The sequence below is a fragment of the Zea mays genome, chromosome 2 (genome assembly GCF_902167145.1).
Source record: "Zea mays cultivar B73 chromosome 2, Zm-B73-REFERENCE-NAM-5.0, whole genome shotgun sequence".
In the NCBI taxonomy this organism is placed as follows: domain Eukaryota; kingdom Viridiplantae; phylum Streptophyta; class Magnoliopsida; order Poales; family Poaceae; genus Zea; species Zea mays.
In genome coordinates this window covers 97,856,977-97,869,832 of record NC_050097.1, presented here as the reverse complement: position 1 = coordinate 97,869,832, position 12,856 = coordinate 97,856,977, and positions in this window count along the sequence as shown.

Here is a 12,856-nt window from a genome sequence, read left to right as displayed (position 1 = left end):
CTCTCCGTGCAAAAGTCGCCTAAGGGTGTAGCCGGAATAATAGGCACGAAAAATCGAAATCTTTTCCAAAAGACTCTCCGTGCAGAAGTCGCCCAAGGATGCAGCTGGACTAGCACAATAAGTGCACAAAACCACCCTCCGTGCAAAAGTCGCCTAAGGGTGCAGCCGGACCAGCACAATAAGTGCACAAAACCACTCTCCGTGCAAAAGTCGCCTACGGGTGCAGCGGACTAGCACAATAAGTGCACAAAACCACTCTCCGTGCAAAAGTCGCCTAAGGGTGCAGCCGGCCTAGCACAATAAGTGTGCAACATCGAAGTCTTTTCCAAAAGACTCCACGCAAAAGTCGCCTACGGGTGCAGCCGGAATAACAGGTACGCAAAATCGAAGTCTTTTCTAAAAGACTCCGCACAGAAGTCGCCTACGGGAGCGGTCTGATCAACAAAAGCGCGCAGCTTCATCACACAAAATTATGGTTACATACACACAGCGAGGGCATCACATATTACATTGGCTGAACCTTCGGGATGATACCCATCTCCCTATAGTTGAACAGCATTATCCTCAGTTCCTCACCCTCGAACAGATTTCGCAGCTCCCCCTCACCTACACTCACCCCAATCGGCGAGGACAACTATTCTCGCTTCCCAGTCCCATCCACGCGAAGACGACCTCTCTCCACCTCGCTACGATAACGCCTACCACTTCGCGATAATTCACTCACTCTCCGCTTCGCCACCGCCCTCCGCCGCCTATACCCAGTACTCGCGCCCGGGAGTTCCTCGGAACCCTCCACGTGCGGCGAAGGCTCCGTTGCAGCCACATCCAACGCCGCAAAATAATCCAAGTCCTCATCTGAAGACTCCTCTGTCCACGCAATCGAACTCCCAGAATCATTAGACTCAAAACACTTAGACATAGAGCCAAATGAATCGTCATCAGCAGCCACGGTCGAAGCCGCCACAAAAATTTCATTGTCAGTAGCGGTTGCGTGCGCAGGCCCAGACCCAAGAACCTGCGCAGCAATCGAGGTTCAGTATCACACAAACAAAATTTACAAACTCCTCAACACCTATTCAGCCACCTGCGAAGGCCCGGCCGCGGCTATGGGGTCTTCGGCTGCCGGCTCGGCCACCACCCTCGCCGCATCTTCGCCCGTCGGCGCAGGGGCTAATGCAGAGTCTCCACCGGCCACAGTGGGCACGGGCACAGCCGAGGAGCCTTCACCGGTATCCGAGGGCGACACTGGATTGACCTCCACAGCCTCGGGTGGCACGCCGTCCAGACCACCAAGGTCCTCAACGTCCTCGGCATGCGCCATCTGCAGCAACAGCACACTCATTCAGCAAAACCACACATACCCACACATATAACCACACAAAAATAGCCTTTACCTGCTCTATCGCCCGGTCGGACCGTTCCCTGACCGCCTCCCGACCGTGCGGACCCCACATCCTATCGAAGAGTGCCCCCGCTGACTGCTTCACCACAGGGTCTTCGACCTTGAAGATTTCACGTTCAAAGTTCTTGTCTGCTTGGTCGAAGACCTCGTAGTGCCTGCACCTCTCGCGGGACAGTGCATTCATCGCCCCCTCGCAGGTGACGAGGGAGGCGAAGGACATGAAACCTGTCACAATGGTCAGGAGCACCAGCAACTCCTCCTGCAACCATTCGAGGAAGCGAAGGCCTGCTTCTTGGTCGGGCACTTTGAAGTCAGCAGTCCGTGCACCCAGCTCGCGGTACGTGTCCACAAACTGCCCGTGCGTCCGCTCGACTTCCGAGCGCGTCGAGGCCTCAACCTTGTCCACGCGGCTGCGCAGGGCATTGTACCTCGCCTCCAGCTCTTCGGCGTGTTGGCTGGCGAGACTGCTCTCCGCCTGCGCCACTTTGGCCTCAGCGATGGCCTAGTTCGCCTCCCTCCTCTCCTCCGCTAGCTGGCGCTGGAGGTCCGTCTTCTCGGCCTCCATGGCAGCCACTTTCTCCGCCAGCCTGCGGTTTTTGCTTTCCGCAGCCGACTTCTCCCGGATAGCATCTGCATGCTGCGCCCGGAGACTCTCGACTTCGGCGGCCACGTCCGCAGTCAAGACACCCGACGTGACGCGGTCGGCGAAGTCGGCCGCCTGACACAAACCCATGAGACCCAAACCCTCAGGGAAACAACAAACATCGAAGTCCAGCACAACTTACTTGCTTCAGCTGCTGCGACAGCTGCTGCAACGCTTCCCTCAGTCACTAGGACATGGAGCCCGCCATGTCCCTGGCAGCAGCAGCCGACAGAATTTCGCCGCTCGCGCAGAAAGCGGCCCACGGGTCTCGCGCGGCACCCTTCGCCCCAACCACCGCTGTTGGCGTCGTGGTTGCCACCGAAGGCGGGACAACAACCAATTGCCCCTCACCCGACCCTGCAACATATCACCGGTCAAAAGACCTAGTCAAAAAAAACTTAAAATCTTACCAACAAAATAATCCTCGACACTGATGTTCGTGCCGAAGTCGGCAACACGTCTCCCCGGCGAAGGCAGCTCCCGTCCTTTCGTGGGCCTGCCTGGGGGTGGCTTGCTCCCGCTAGAGGCGGCAGCCTTCGCACTCGCCGACGCCTTGCTAGGTCCGAGGGCAGCCGGTTTCGCAGCCGGCACTGGCTTGCTACTGCCAGAGGCATCAGCCTTCGCGCTCCCCCTCGCCCACTTCGCCTCGCGCATAGGATCCGCGATCCTGACGACCGTCCGGCACTTCTGCACAGCGTCTTGACGGTCCTTGTTCATCACTACCGACACAACAGCAGCAATATTCCGTCCATAAGGAAAAACCTTCAAGTCATGAGCCATGTGAGACGTAAAAAAGTCTTCGCTAGCCGCGCGGGGGATTGGAACATTCTTGGGCCATCGACCGTCGGTAACCTCCAACATCCGCGCCGAAGACTCCCGGAGCTCGGGCGAAGACATCCTTCCCCCGAGGGCTGCGCACGTCCCCATCAATTCCGCAGCAAAACTTTCGGAGACCCCCAGTTCCCCCACTGCAGTACCTAGTTTTCTCTTCTTAGTGGCTGGGGCGGCCTCCTGCGAAGGGTCCTCTTCAGTTGCGGCCACTGGCCTCTTCCCGCGGCGGTCGACAGTGTCATCCCCGGGCTAGCCGTTGTACGGCAAGCGATTCAGCTTGAAGACCCTATTCAAGCGAACGTTGGATCCGCGAGTATCCCAACTCCGTAGGGCCTCCGTCCTAGGCACATAACGCCCCACAATACGCACAACCCCGTCTTCCGCTTCACGCACGACCGCGGCGGGATCTCGGCCTCGCAGATCCAACGCGAAGGTCGGACTTCGCACTCTCTGCCCACCCAGGGAGAGCATCTCACGAGGGCATACTTCGTCCAACGCCCATCCATGCGCCAAGGGCCACACCCCATACCCGATGAATTCCTCAACTAAATCGTGCCCACTACTCATACGGGCAGCGCTCCGAAGGGCTCCCTCATTCTCATCATCCTCCGCCACCTCAAATTGCGGGTACGCCACATAATAATGGGAGCACATAATGGCCACGGGGAGCCCTGGGTGGTCTTCGACCTCGCCCTCAGAAACATAGAACCAGAAATCCCACCAGTTGCCCCACTTATTACGGGCACAAGGAACCAACTCCACGACTTCCATCGAAGTCTTTCCGGTCCTCGGTGTAAATGTGCACGATCCAAACTGTGCAATCTTGTGTCCAATTTTTCTTTTTTGCCAGTGCAGACAGTATTGTTTGGCGAAGACTTCCATAGAAGGCTGACCTCCATACGAAGTCATCGGCCACACATACTTCTCCAGGGCCACCATGGCGTTATGTGTCAGCTGGTGGACCTGGACCTCAAATCTCCACAGGACCTCCGCCACAAAGCGATGTGCAAGCAGGCGAAGGCCAGCGGTGAAAAAAGCCTCGAAAACGACCAACTCACCCTCGGGCTCGGGAACCTCCTCCGCCCCCGGGACACGCCCAACTCCCCTGCCAAAATATCCCAACTGCTGCATATCCTGCACGCGGACCGAGGAAATCCGCGAAATGCCGAACTCCACCGTATCACCCCGATGTAGCTCCGCCGCCGCCACATTGCTCGAGGTATCCTCGGACAACGCTTCGGTCGTCGGCGTGTTCGCAGCGGACAAGGAAGAAGAAGACATGGCTACGTACCGTCGGTGGCGGCGCGCGGTCTGCTTGATGCGGGGCAGATCTCCGACGAACAGGAGCAAGGAGGGCAGGCGAGCGGACGAGCGGTTTCAAAAGGAGGCTAGGGTTTTGCGGTGTGCAGAAAGGTAAGAGAACCTGACCTACGCTGCCCCCCCCCTTTTTATACACAGGACGTGACGCTTCGGGAAACCCGCAGTCCAACAGTACGACGTCCATCAACGGTCACATCAAAAAACCCCGCGGAACCACTTCGAGTGAGGGCAGCGTCTCCACCATCTAGCGACGTCTTCAGCACCAGATGACTTAGTCGAACTGGTCCCTCGGAGGGCAAATGTTGGGGCGAAGGCGAAGACGCTACCCTTCGCTCCAGGCCCTCGTCAATCTCGCTGCACCAACGGAGGCGAAACGATCGGCGGGTTCCACCCTTCATCCTCTACACTGCAAGACGAAGGCCTACGACGAGGTCGCCCCGTCCCACGTCCTCATCCAACCTGGAGGCCCACGTGGGATTCGGCCCATTGTAACAGGCCCCGCACGGAGAAGTGTGTTACGAGCCCGATTTGTGATGGCTTTTCTGTAATGACAGTTTGTAACCCCACTTTATGGAATATTCCGGGGATAGTCCAGGCGCCTGAGGGCACATGTGTCCTTACTCCAAGACGTTGGGCACTCAAGCACCTATAAATACCCCCGTACAGTGCCCTTGAGAGGCTAGATTAACAGAGCAATTGCCATCTCGAGTTGAAACCTTGTTTACGCTATTTTCACTCCCCCGTTGGATCAACTTGCCCAGGAGAGCAAGTTCCAACACCTTGTCTTCACCGAAGACTCCTCTTCCCTCTAAATCTATGACTTAGCTTGAAATACACTTAAAAACCACATTAGTCATATCACGTGAAAGAGATATGATCAAATGTATAAATGAGCTATGTGTGCAAAATATCAATCAAAATTCCTAGAATCAAGAATATTTAGCTCATGCCTAAGTTTGGTAAAAGTTTGCTCATCTAATGGCTTGGTAAAGATATCGGCTAATTGTTCTTTGGTGTTAATATATGCAATCTCGATATCCCCCCATTGTTGGTGATCCCTTAAAAGTGATACCGAATGGCTGTGTTTAGTGCGGCTATGCTCAACGGGATTATCCGCCATGTGGATTGCACTCTCATTATCACATAGGAGAGGAACTTTGGTTAATTTGTAACCATAGTCCCTAAGGGTTTGCCTCATCCAAAGCAATTGCGCGCAACAATGGCCTGCGGCAATATACTCGGCTTCAGCGGTAGAAAGAGCTACATAATTTTGCTTCTTTGAAGCCCAAGACACCAGAGATCTTCCCAAGAATTGGCAAGTCCCTGATGTGCTCTTTCTATCAATCTTACACCCTGCCCAATCAGCATCGGAAAAACCAATTAAATCAAAAGTGGATCCCCTGGGGTACCAAAGGCCAAACTTAGGAGTATAAACTAAATATCTCAAGATTCGTTTTACGGCCCTAAGGTGAACTTCCTTAGGATCAGCTTGGAATCTTGTACACATGCATACGGAAAGCATAATATCCGGTCGAGATGCACATAAGTAGAGTAAAGAACCTATCATCGACCGGTATACCTTTTGATCTACGGATTTACCTCTCGTGTCGAGGTCGAGATGCCCATTAGTTCCCATGGGTGTCTTGATGGGCTTGGCATCCTTCATCCCAAACTTTGTGAGTATGTCTTGAATGTACTTCGTTTGGCTAATGAAGGTGCCCTCTTGGAGTTGCTTCACTTGAAATCCTAAGAAATACTTCAACTCCCCCATCGTAGACATCTCGAATTTTTGAGTCATGATCCTACTAAACTCTTCACATGTAGATTCGTTAGTAGACCCAAATATGATATCATCAACATAAATTTGGCATACAAACAAATCATTTGCAAGTGTTTTAGTAAAGAGAGTAGGATCGACTTTTCTGACTTTGAAGCCATTAGTGATAAGAAAATCTCTTAGGCATTCATACCATGCTCTTGGGGCTTGCTTGAGCCCATAAAACGCCTTAGAGATTTTATAGACATGGTTAGGATACTCACTATCTTCAAAGCCGGGAGGTTGCTCAACATAGACCTCCTCCTTGATTGGTCCATTGAGGAAGGCACTTTTCACGTCCATTTGATAGAACTTAAAGCCATGGTAAGTAGCATAGACAAGTAATATACGAATTGACTCAAGCCTAGCTACGGGTGCATAGGTTTCACCGAAATCCAAACCTTCGACTTGTGAATATCCCTTGGCCACAAGTTGGGCTTTGTTCCTTGTCACCACACCATGCTCATCTTGCTTGTTGCGGAAGACCCACTTGGTTCCTACAACATTTTGGTTAGGACGTGGAACTAAATGCCATACCTCATTCCTTGTGAAGTTGTTGAGCTCCTCTTGCATAGCCAACACCCAATCCGAATCTCTTAGTGCGTCTTCCACCCTGTATGGCTCAATAGAAGACACAAAAGAGTAATGTTCACAAAAATGAGCAACACGAGATCGAGTGGTTACCCCCTTATGAATGTCACCGAGGATGGAGTTCACGGGGTGATCTCGTTGTATTGCTTGGTGGACTCTTGGGTGTGGCGGTCTTGGATCCTTGTCATCTTTCTTGTCTTGATCATTAGCATCACCCCCTTGAACATTGTCCTCCTCTTGAGGTGGCTCCTCTTGATCTTCATCATCATTATCTTGAGCTTGATCCTCATCTTGAGTTGGTGGAGATGCTTGCATTGAGGAAGATGGTTGATCTTGTGCTTGTGGAGGCTCTTCAGATTCTTTAGGACACACATCCCCAATGGACATGTTCCTTAGCGTGACGCACGGAGCCTCTTCATCATCTAGCTCATCAAGATCAACTTGCTCTACTTGAGAGCCGTTAGTCTCATCAAACACAATGTCACAAGAAACTTCAACTAGTCCAGTGGACTTGTTAAAGACTCTATATGCCCTTGTGTTTGAATCATATCCTAGTAAAAAGCCTTCTACAGCCTTAGGAGCAAATTTAGATTTTCTACCTCTTTTAACAAGAATAAAGCATTTGCTACCAAAGACTCTAAAATATGAAACATTGGGATTTTTACCGGTTAGGAGTTCATACAATGTCTTCTTGAGGATTCGGTGAAGATATAAACGGTTGATGGCGTAGCAAGCGGTGTTGACCGCCTCGGCCCAAAACCGATCCGAAGTCTTGTACTCATCAAGCATGGTCCTTGCCATGTCCAATAGAGTTCTATTCTTCCTTTCCACTACACCATTTTGTTGTGGTGTGTAGGGAGAAGATAACTCATGTTTGATGCCCTCCTCCTCAAGAAAGCCTTCTATTTGTGAGTTCTTGAACTCCGTCCCGTTGTCGCTTCTAATCTTTTTGATCCTTAAGCCGAACTCATTTTGAGCCTGTCTCAAGAATCCCTTTAGAGTCTCTTGGGTTTGTGATTTTTCCTGCAAAAAGAACACCCAAGTGAAGTGAGAATAATCATCCGCAGTTACAAGACAATACTTACTCCCGCTGATGCTTATGTAAGCTATCGGGCCGAATAGGTCCATGTGGAGTAGCTCAAGCGGCCTGTCGGTCATCATGATGTTCTTGTGTGGATGATGAACACCAACTTGCTTCCCTGCCTGACATGCGCTACAAACCCTGTCTTTCTCAAAATGAACATTGGTTAGTCCCAAAATGTGTTCTCCCTTTAGAAGCTTATGAAGATTCTTCATCCCAACATGGGCTAGTCGACGGTGCTAGAGCCAACCCATGTTAGTCTTAGCAATTAAGCAAGTGTCGAGTTCAGCTCTATCAAAATCTACTAAATATAGCTGACCCTCTAACACTCCCTTGAATGCTACTAGATCATCACTTCTTCTAAAGACAGTAACACCTAAATCTGTAAAAAGACAGTTGTAGCCCATTTTGCATAATTGAGAAACAAAAAGCAAATTGTAATCTAAAGAATCTACAAGAAAAACATTGGAAATAGAATGGTCAGGAGATATAGCAATTTTACCCAATCCTTTGACCAAACCTTGATTTCCATCCCCGAATGTGATAGCTCTTTGGGGATCATGGTTTTTCTCGTAGGAGGAGAACATCTTCTTCTCCCCTGTCATGTGGTTTGTGCACCCGCTATCGATGATCCAACTTGAGCCCCCGGATGCATAAACCTACAAAACAAATTTATGCCTTGTTCTTAGGTACCCAAACGGTCTTGGGTCCTTTGACATTAGAAACAAGCACCTTGGGTACCCAAACACAAGTCTTTGACCCCTTGTGTTTGCCCCCAACATATTTTGCAACTATTTTGCCTGATTTGTTAGTTAGCACATAAGATGCATCAAAAGTCTTAAAAGAAATATTAGGTTCATTCGATGCAATAGGAGTTTTCCTTTTAGGCAATTTAGCACGGGTTGATTGCCTAGAGCTAGATGCCTCACTCTTATACATAAAAGCATGACGAGAGCCAGAGTGAGACTTCCTAGAGTGAATTCTCCTAATTTTGTGCTCGGGATAACCGACAGGGTACAAAATGTAGCCCTCGTTATCCTGAGCTATGGGAGCTTTGCCCTTAACAAAGTTGGACAATCTTTTATAAGAGGCATTAAGCTTGACATTGTCTCCCTTTTGGAAGCCAATGTCATTCTTAATGCCAGGGCGTCTCCCACTATAAAGCATACTACGAGCAAATTTAAATTTTTCATTTTCTAACTCATGCTCGGCAATTTTAGCATCTAATTTTGCTATATGATCATTTTGTTGTTTAATCATAGCAATGTGATTATGAATAGCATCAATGTTAATATCTCTACATCTAATGCAAATAGTAACATGCTCAACGGTAGATGTAGAGGGTTTGCAAGAATTTAGTTCAACAATCTTAGCATGTAAAATGTCATTCTCATCTCTAAGATTGGAAATAGAAATATTGCAAACATCTAAGTTTTTAGCCTTAGCAATTAATTTTTCATTCTCATTTCTAAGGCTAGCAAGAGATGCATTCAATTTTTCAATCTTAGCAATTGAACTAGCATTATCATTTCTAAGATTGACAATTGAATCATCACAAATATTTGACTTCTCAACCTTAGCAATCAAATTAGCATTCTCAATTCTAAGGTTGGAAATAGTGTCATGGCAAGTGCTTAGCTCACTAGTTAATTTTTCACATTTTTCTACCTCTAGAGCATAAGCATATTTAACCTTAACATGCCTTTTGTTTTCTTTAATAAGGAAGTCCTCTTATCTATCCAAGAGTTCATCCTTCTCATGAATGGCACTAATTAATTCATTCAATTTCTCTTTTTGTTGCATGTTAAGATTGGCAAAAAGAGTAAGCAAGTTATCCTCATCATCGCTAGAACTTTCCTCATCACTAGAGGTTGCATACTTAGTGGAGGATCTTGATTTTACCTTCTTTTTCTTGTCGTCCTTTGCCATGAGGCACTTGTGGCTGACGTTGGGGAAGAGGAGGCCTTTGGTGACGACGATGTTGGCGGCGTCCTCATCGGAGGAGGAGTCGGTGGAGCTCTTGTCGGAGTCCCACTCCTGGCAAACATGTGCATCGTCACCCTTCTTCTTATAATATCTCTTCTTTTCTCTTCTCATTTCCTTCTTGTCGTCACCCCTATCACTATCACTAGACAAAGGACATTTAGCGATAAAATGACCGGGCTTACCACATTTGTATCAAACCTTCTTAGAGCGGGGTTTGTAATCCTTCCCCCTCCTTTGCTTGAGGATTTGGCGGAAGCTCTTGATGATGAGCGCCATTTCCTCGTTGTCGAGCTTGGAGGCGTCGATGGGGACCCTACTAGGTGTAGAGTCTTCTTTCTTCTCCTCCGTTGCCTTGAATGCAACGGGTTGCACATCGGGTGTGGAGGAGGCGCCTTGCTCGATGATTTTCTTGGAGCCTTTGATCATCAACTCAAAGCTCATAAATTTTCCTATCACTTCCTCGGGAGACATTAGTTTATATCTTGGATCACCACGAATTAATTGAACTTGAGTGGGATTAAGAAAAACGAGTGATCTAAGAATAACCTTGACCATTTCATGGTCATCCCACTTGGAGCTCCCGAGGTTGTGCACTTGGTTAACCAAGGTTTTTAGCCGGTTGTACATGGCTTGCGGGTCTTCTCCTTGGTTGAGCATAAAGCGACCGAGCTCCCCCTCGATCGTTTCCCGCTTGGTGATTTTGGTCACCTCATCTCCTTCGTGTGCGGTCTTGAGTACGTCCCAAATCTCTTTGGTGCTCTTCAACCCTTGCACCTTATTATACTCCTCTCGACTTAGAGAGGTGAGGAGTATAGTAGTTGCTTGAGAGTTGAAGTGCTCGATTTGGGCCACCTCGTCCTCATCATAGTCTTCATCCCCTACGGATGGTACCTGTATTCCAAACTCAACAACATCCCATATGCTTTTGTGGAGTGAGGTTAGGTGATATCTCATCATATCACTCCACCTAGAATAATCTTCACCGTCAAATGTCGGTGGTTTGCCTGATGGGACCGAAAGTAATGGAGTATGTCTAGGAATGCGAGAGTAGCGTAGGGGGATCTTACTAAACTTCTTGCGCTCATGGCGCTTAGAAGTGACGGACGGCGTGTCAGAGCTGGAGGTGGATGGCGATGAAGAGTCGATCTCGTAGTAGACCACTTTTTTCATCTTCTTTTTCTTCTCGCCGCTCCGACGCGACTTGTTGTGTGAAGGGGATCCCTTCACCTTGTTGCCGGACTCCCCGGATGGAGCCTTCCCATGGCTTGTGGCGGGCTTCTCACCAGTCACCATCTCCTTCTTGGCGTGATCTCCCGACATCACTTCGATCGGTTAGGCTCTAATGAAGTACCGAGCTCCGATACCAATTGAAAGTCTCCTAGTGGGGGGTGAATAGGCAAATCTGAAATTTATAAACTTAAGCACACACTACAAGTCGGGGTTAACGTTAGAAATATAAACGAGTCCGAAAGAGAGGGCGAAAACAAATCACAAGCGAATAAGAGCGGATGACACAGTGATTTGTTTTACCGAGGTTCGGTTCTTGCAAACCTACTCCCCGTTGAGGTGGTCACAAAGACCGGGTCTCTTTCAACCCTTTCCCTCTCAAACGGTCACCTAGACCGAGTGAGCCTTTCTCTTCAATCAAATGGGACACTAAGTCCACTACAAGGACCACCACAAGTTGGTGTCTCTTGTTTTGATTACAAGTGAGTTGAACACAAGAAAGAAGGAACAAGAAAAGCAATCCAAGCACAAGAGCTCAAATGAACACAAAAGTCTCTCTCTCTAGTCACTAATTTGTTTGGAGTGATTCCGGACTTGGGAGAGGATTTGATCTCTTTGTTTGTGTCTTGTATTGAATGCTATAGCTCTTGTATGAGGTTTGAAGGCTAAAAACTTGGATGCAATGAATGGTGGGTGGTTAGGGGTATTTATAGCCCCAACCACCAAAGTGACCGTTGGTGAGGGCTTCTGTCGCATCGCGCACCGGATAGTCCGGTGCGCCAGCCACGTCACCCGGTCGTTGGGTTCTGACCGTTGGAGCTTCTGATAGCTGGGCCACCGGACAGTCCGGTGGTGCACCGGACAGTCACTGTTCACTGTCCGGTGCGCCTTCTGGCGCCTGTCCTGACTTCTGCGCGCGCATGCGAGCACTGTAGCGCATTTATTGTTCGTTGCAGACGACCGTTGGCGCTGTGTAGCCGTTACTCCGCTGGCGCACCGGACAGTCCGGTGAATTATAGCGGAGTGGCTCCCAGAATTCCCGAAGGTGGCAAGTTTGGAGTCGGGTTCCCTGGTGCACCGGACACTGTCTGGTGGTGCACCGGACAGTCCAGTGCGCCAGACTAGGGTACACTTCGGTTGTCTTTTGCTCTTTTTATTTGAACCCTTTCTTGGTATTTTTATTGGTTTGTTGTGAACCTTTGGCACCTGTAGAACTCATAATCTAGAGCAAAATAGTTAGTCCAATTAATTTATGTTGGGCAATTCAACCACCAAAATTCATATAGGAAAAGGTGTAAGCCTATTTCCCTTTCAAGAGGCAGTGACTGTAGGTTAGAGAAGGACATGGCGGCAAGCACACAAGCGAGCAGGATCCGACGAGGTGGGGCAGGGAGAGGAAAACGGTGACCTGGGAGATGAGGGCGAGCTTGGGGAAGGAACAGAGACCTGCAACTTCCATGGCTGGGCGCAGAACGTAGAAAGGGGCGTCGTGTCTCTGACTGGTGTGCTGCGTCGAGGGGGGCCGAGTGGAGGGAGGAGCAGGGAGAAACGACGACCGGTTGGGGGAGCTCGGCCGCTCGAGCTCGGACCAGAGAGAGGGCGTGGGAGCATCGACAGGGGGGAGGAAGAAGACAGGGAGATGGGGCGTCCTGGACGAGAGGAGGAGCTGAGTTTGGGAAATGGCGGCCAGGTGGGGCGTCGCGGCGCCTGCTCTAGGGGAGCTCAGTCGAGGAGGCTCCTGCCGTGGGTGCCCATGGGAGGAGGGGCTGGAGCTTGGGGCGCCGACCATGGAGAGAAGGGGAGGAGACGCCATGGGAGGAGCTCTGCGCACTTACCAGAACAGAGAGGAGAAGAGACGGGGGGGGGGGGGGAAATGGAGCCTGCGCTAGTGTCCATAATCGCTCGCCGCGCGCAGGTCAGAGGAAGGAGCAGAGAAGGGAGCGAGCTTGGAGATGGCGC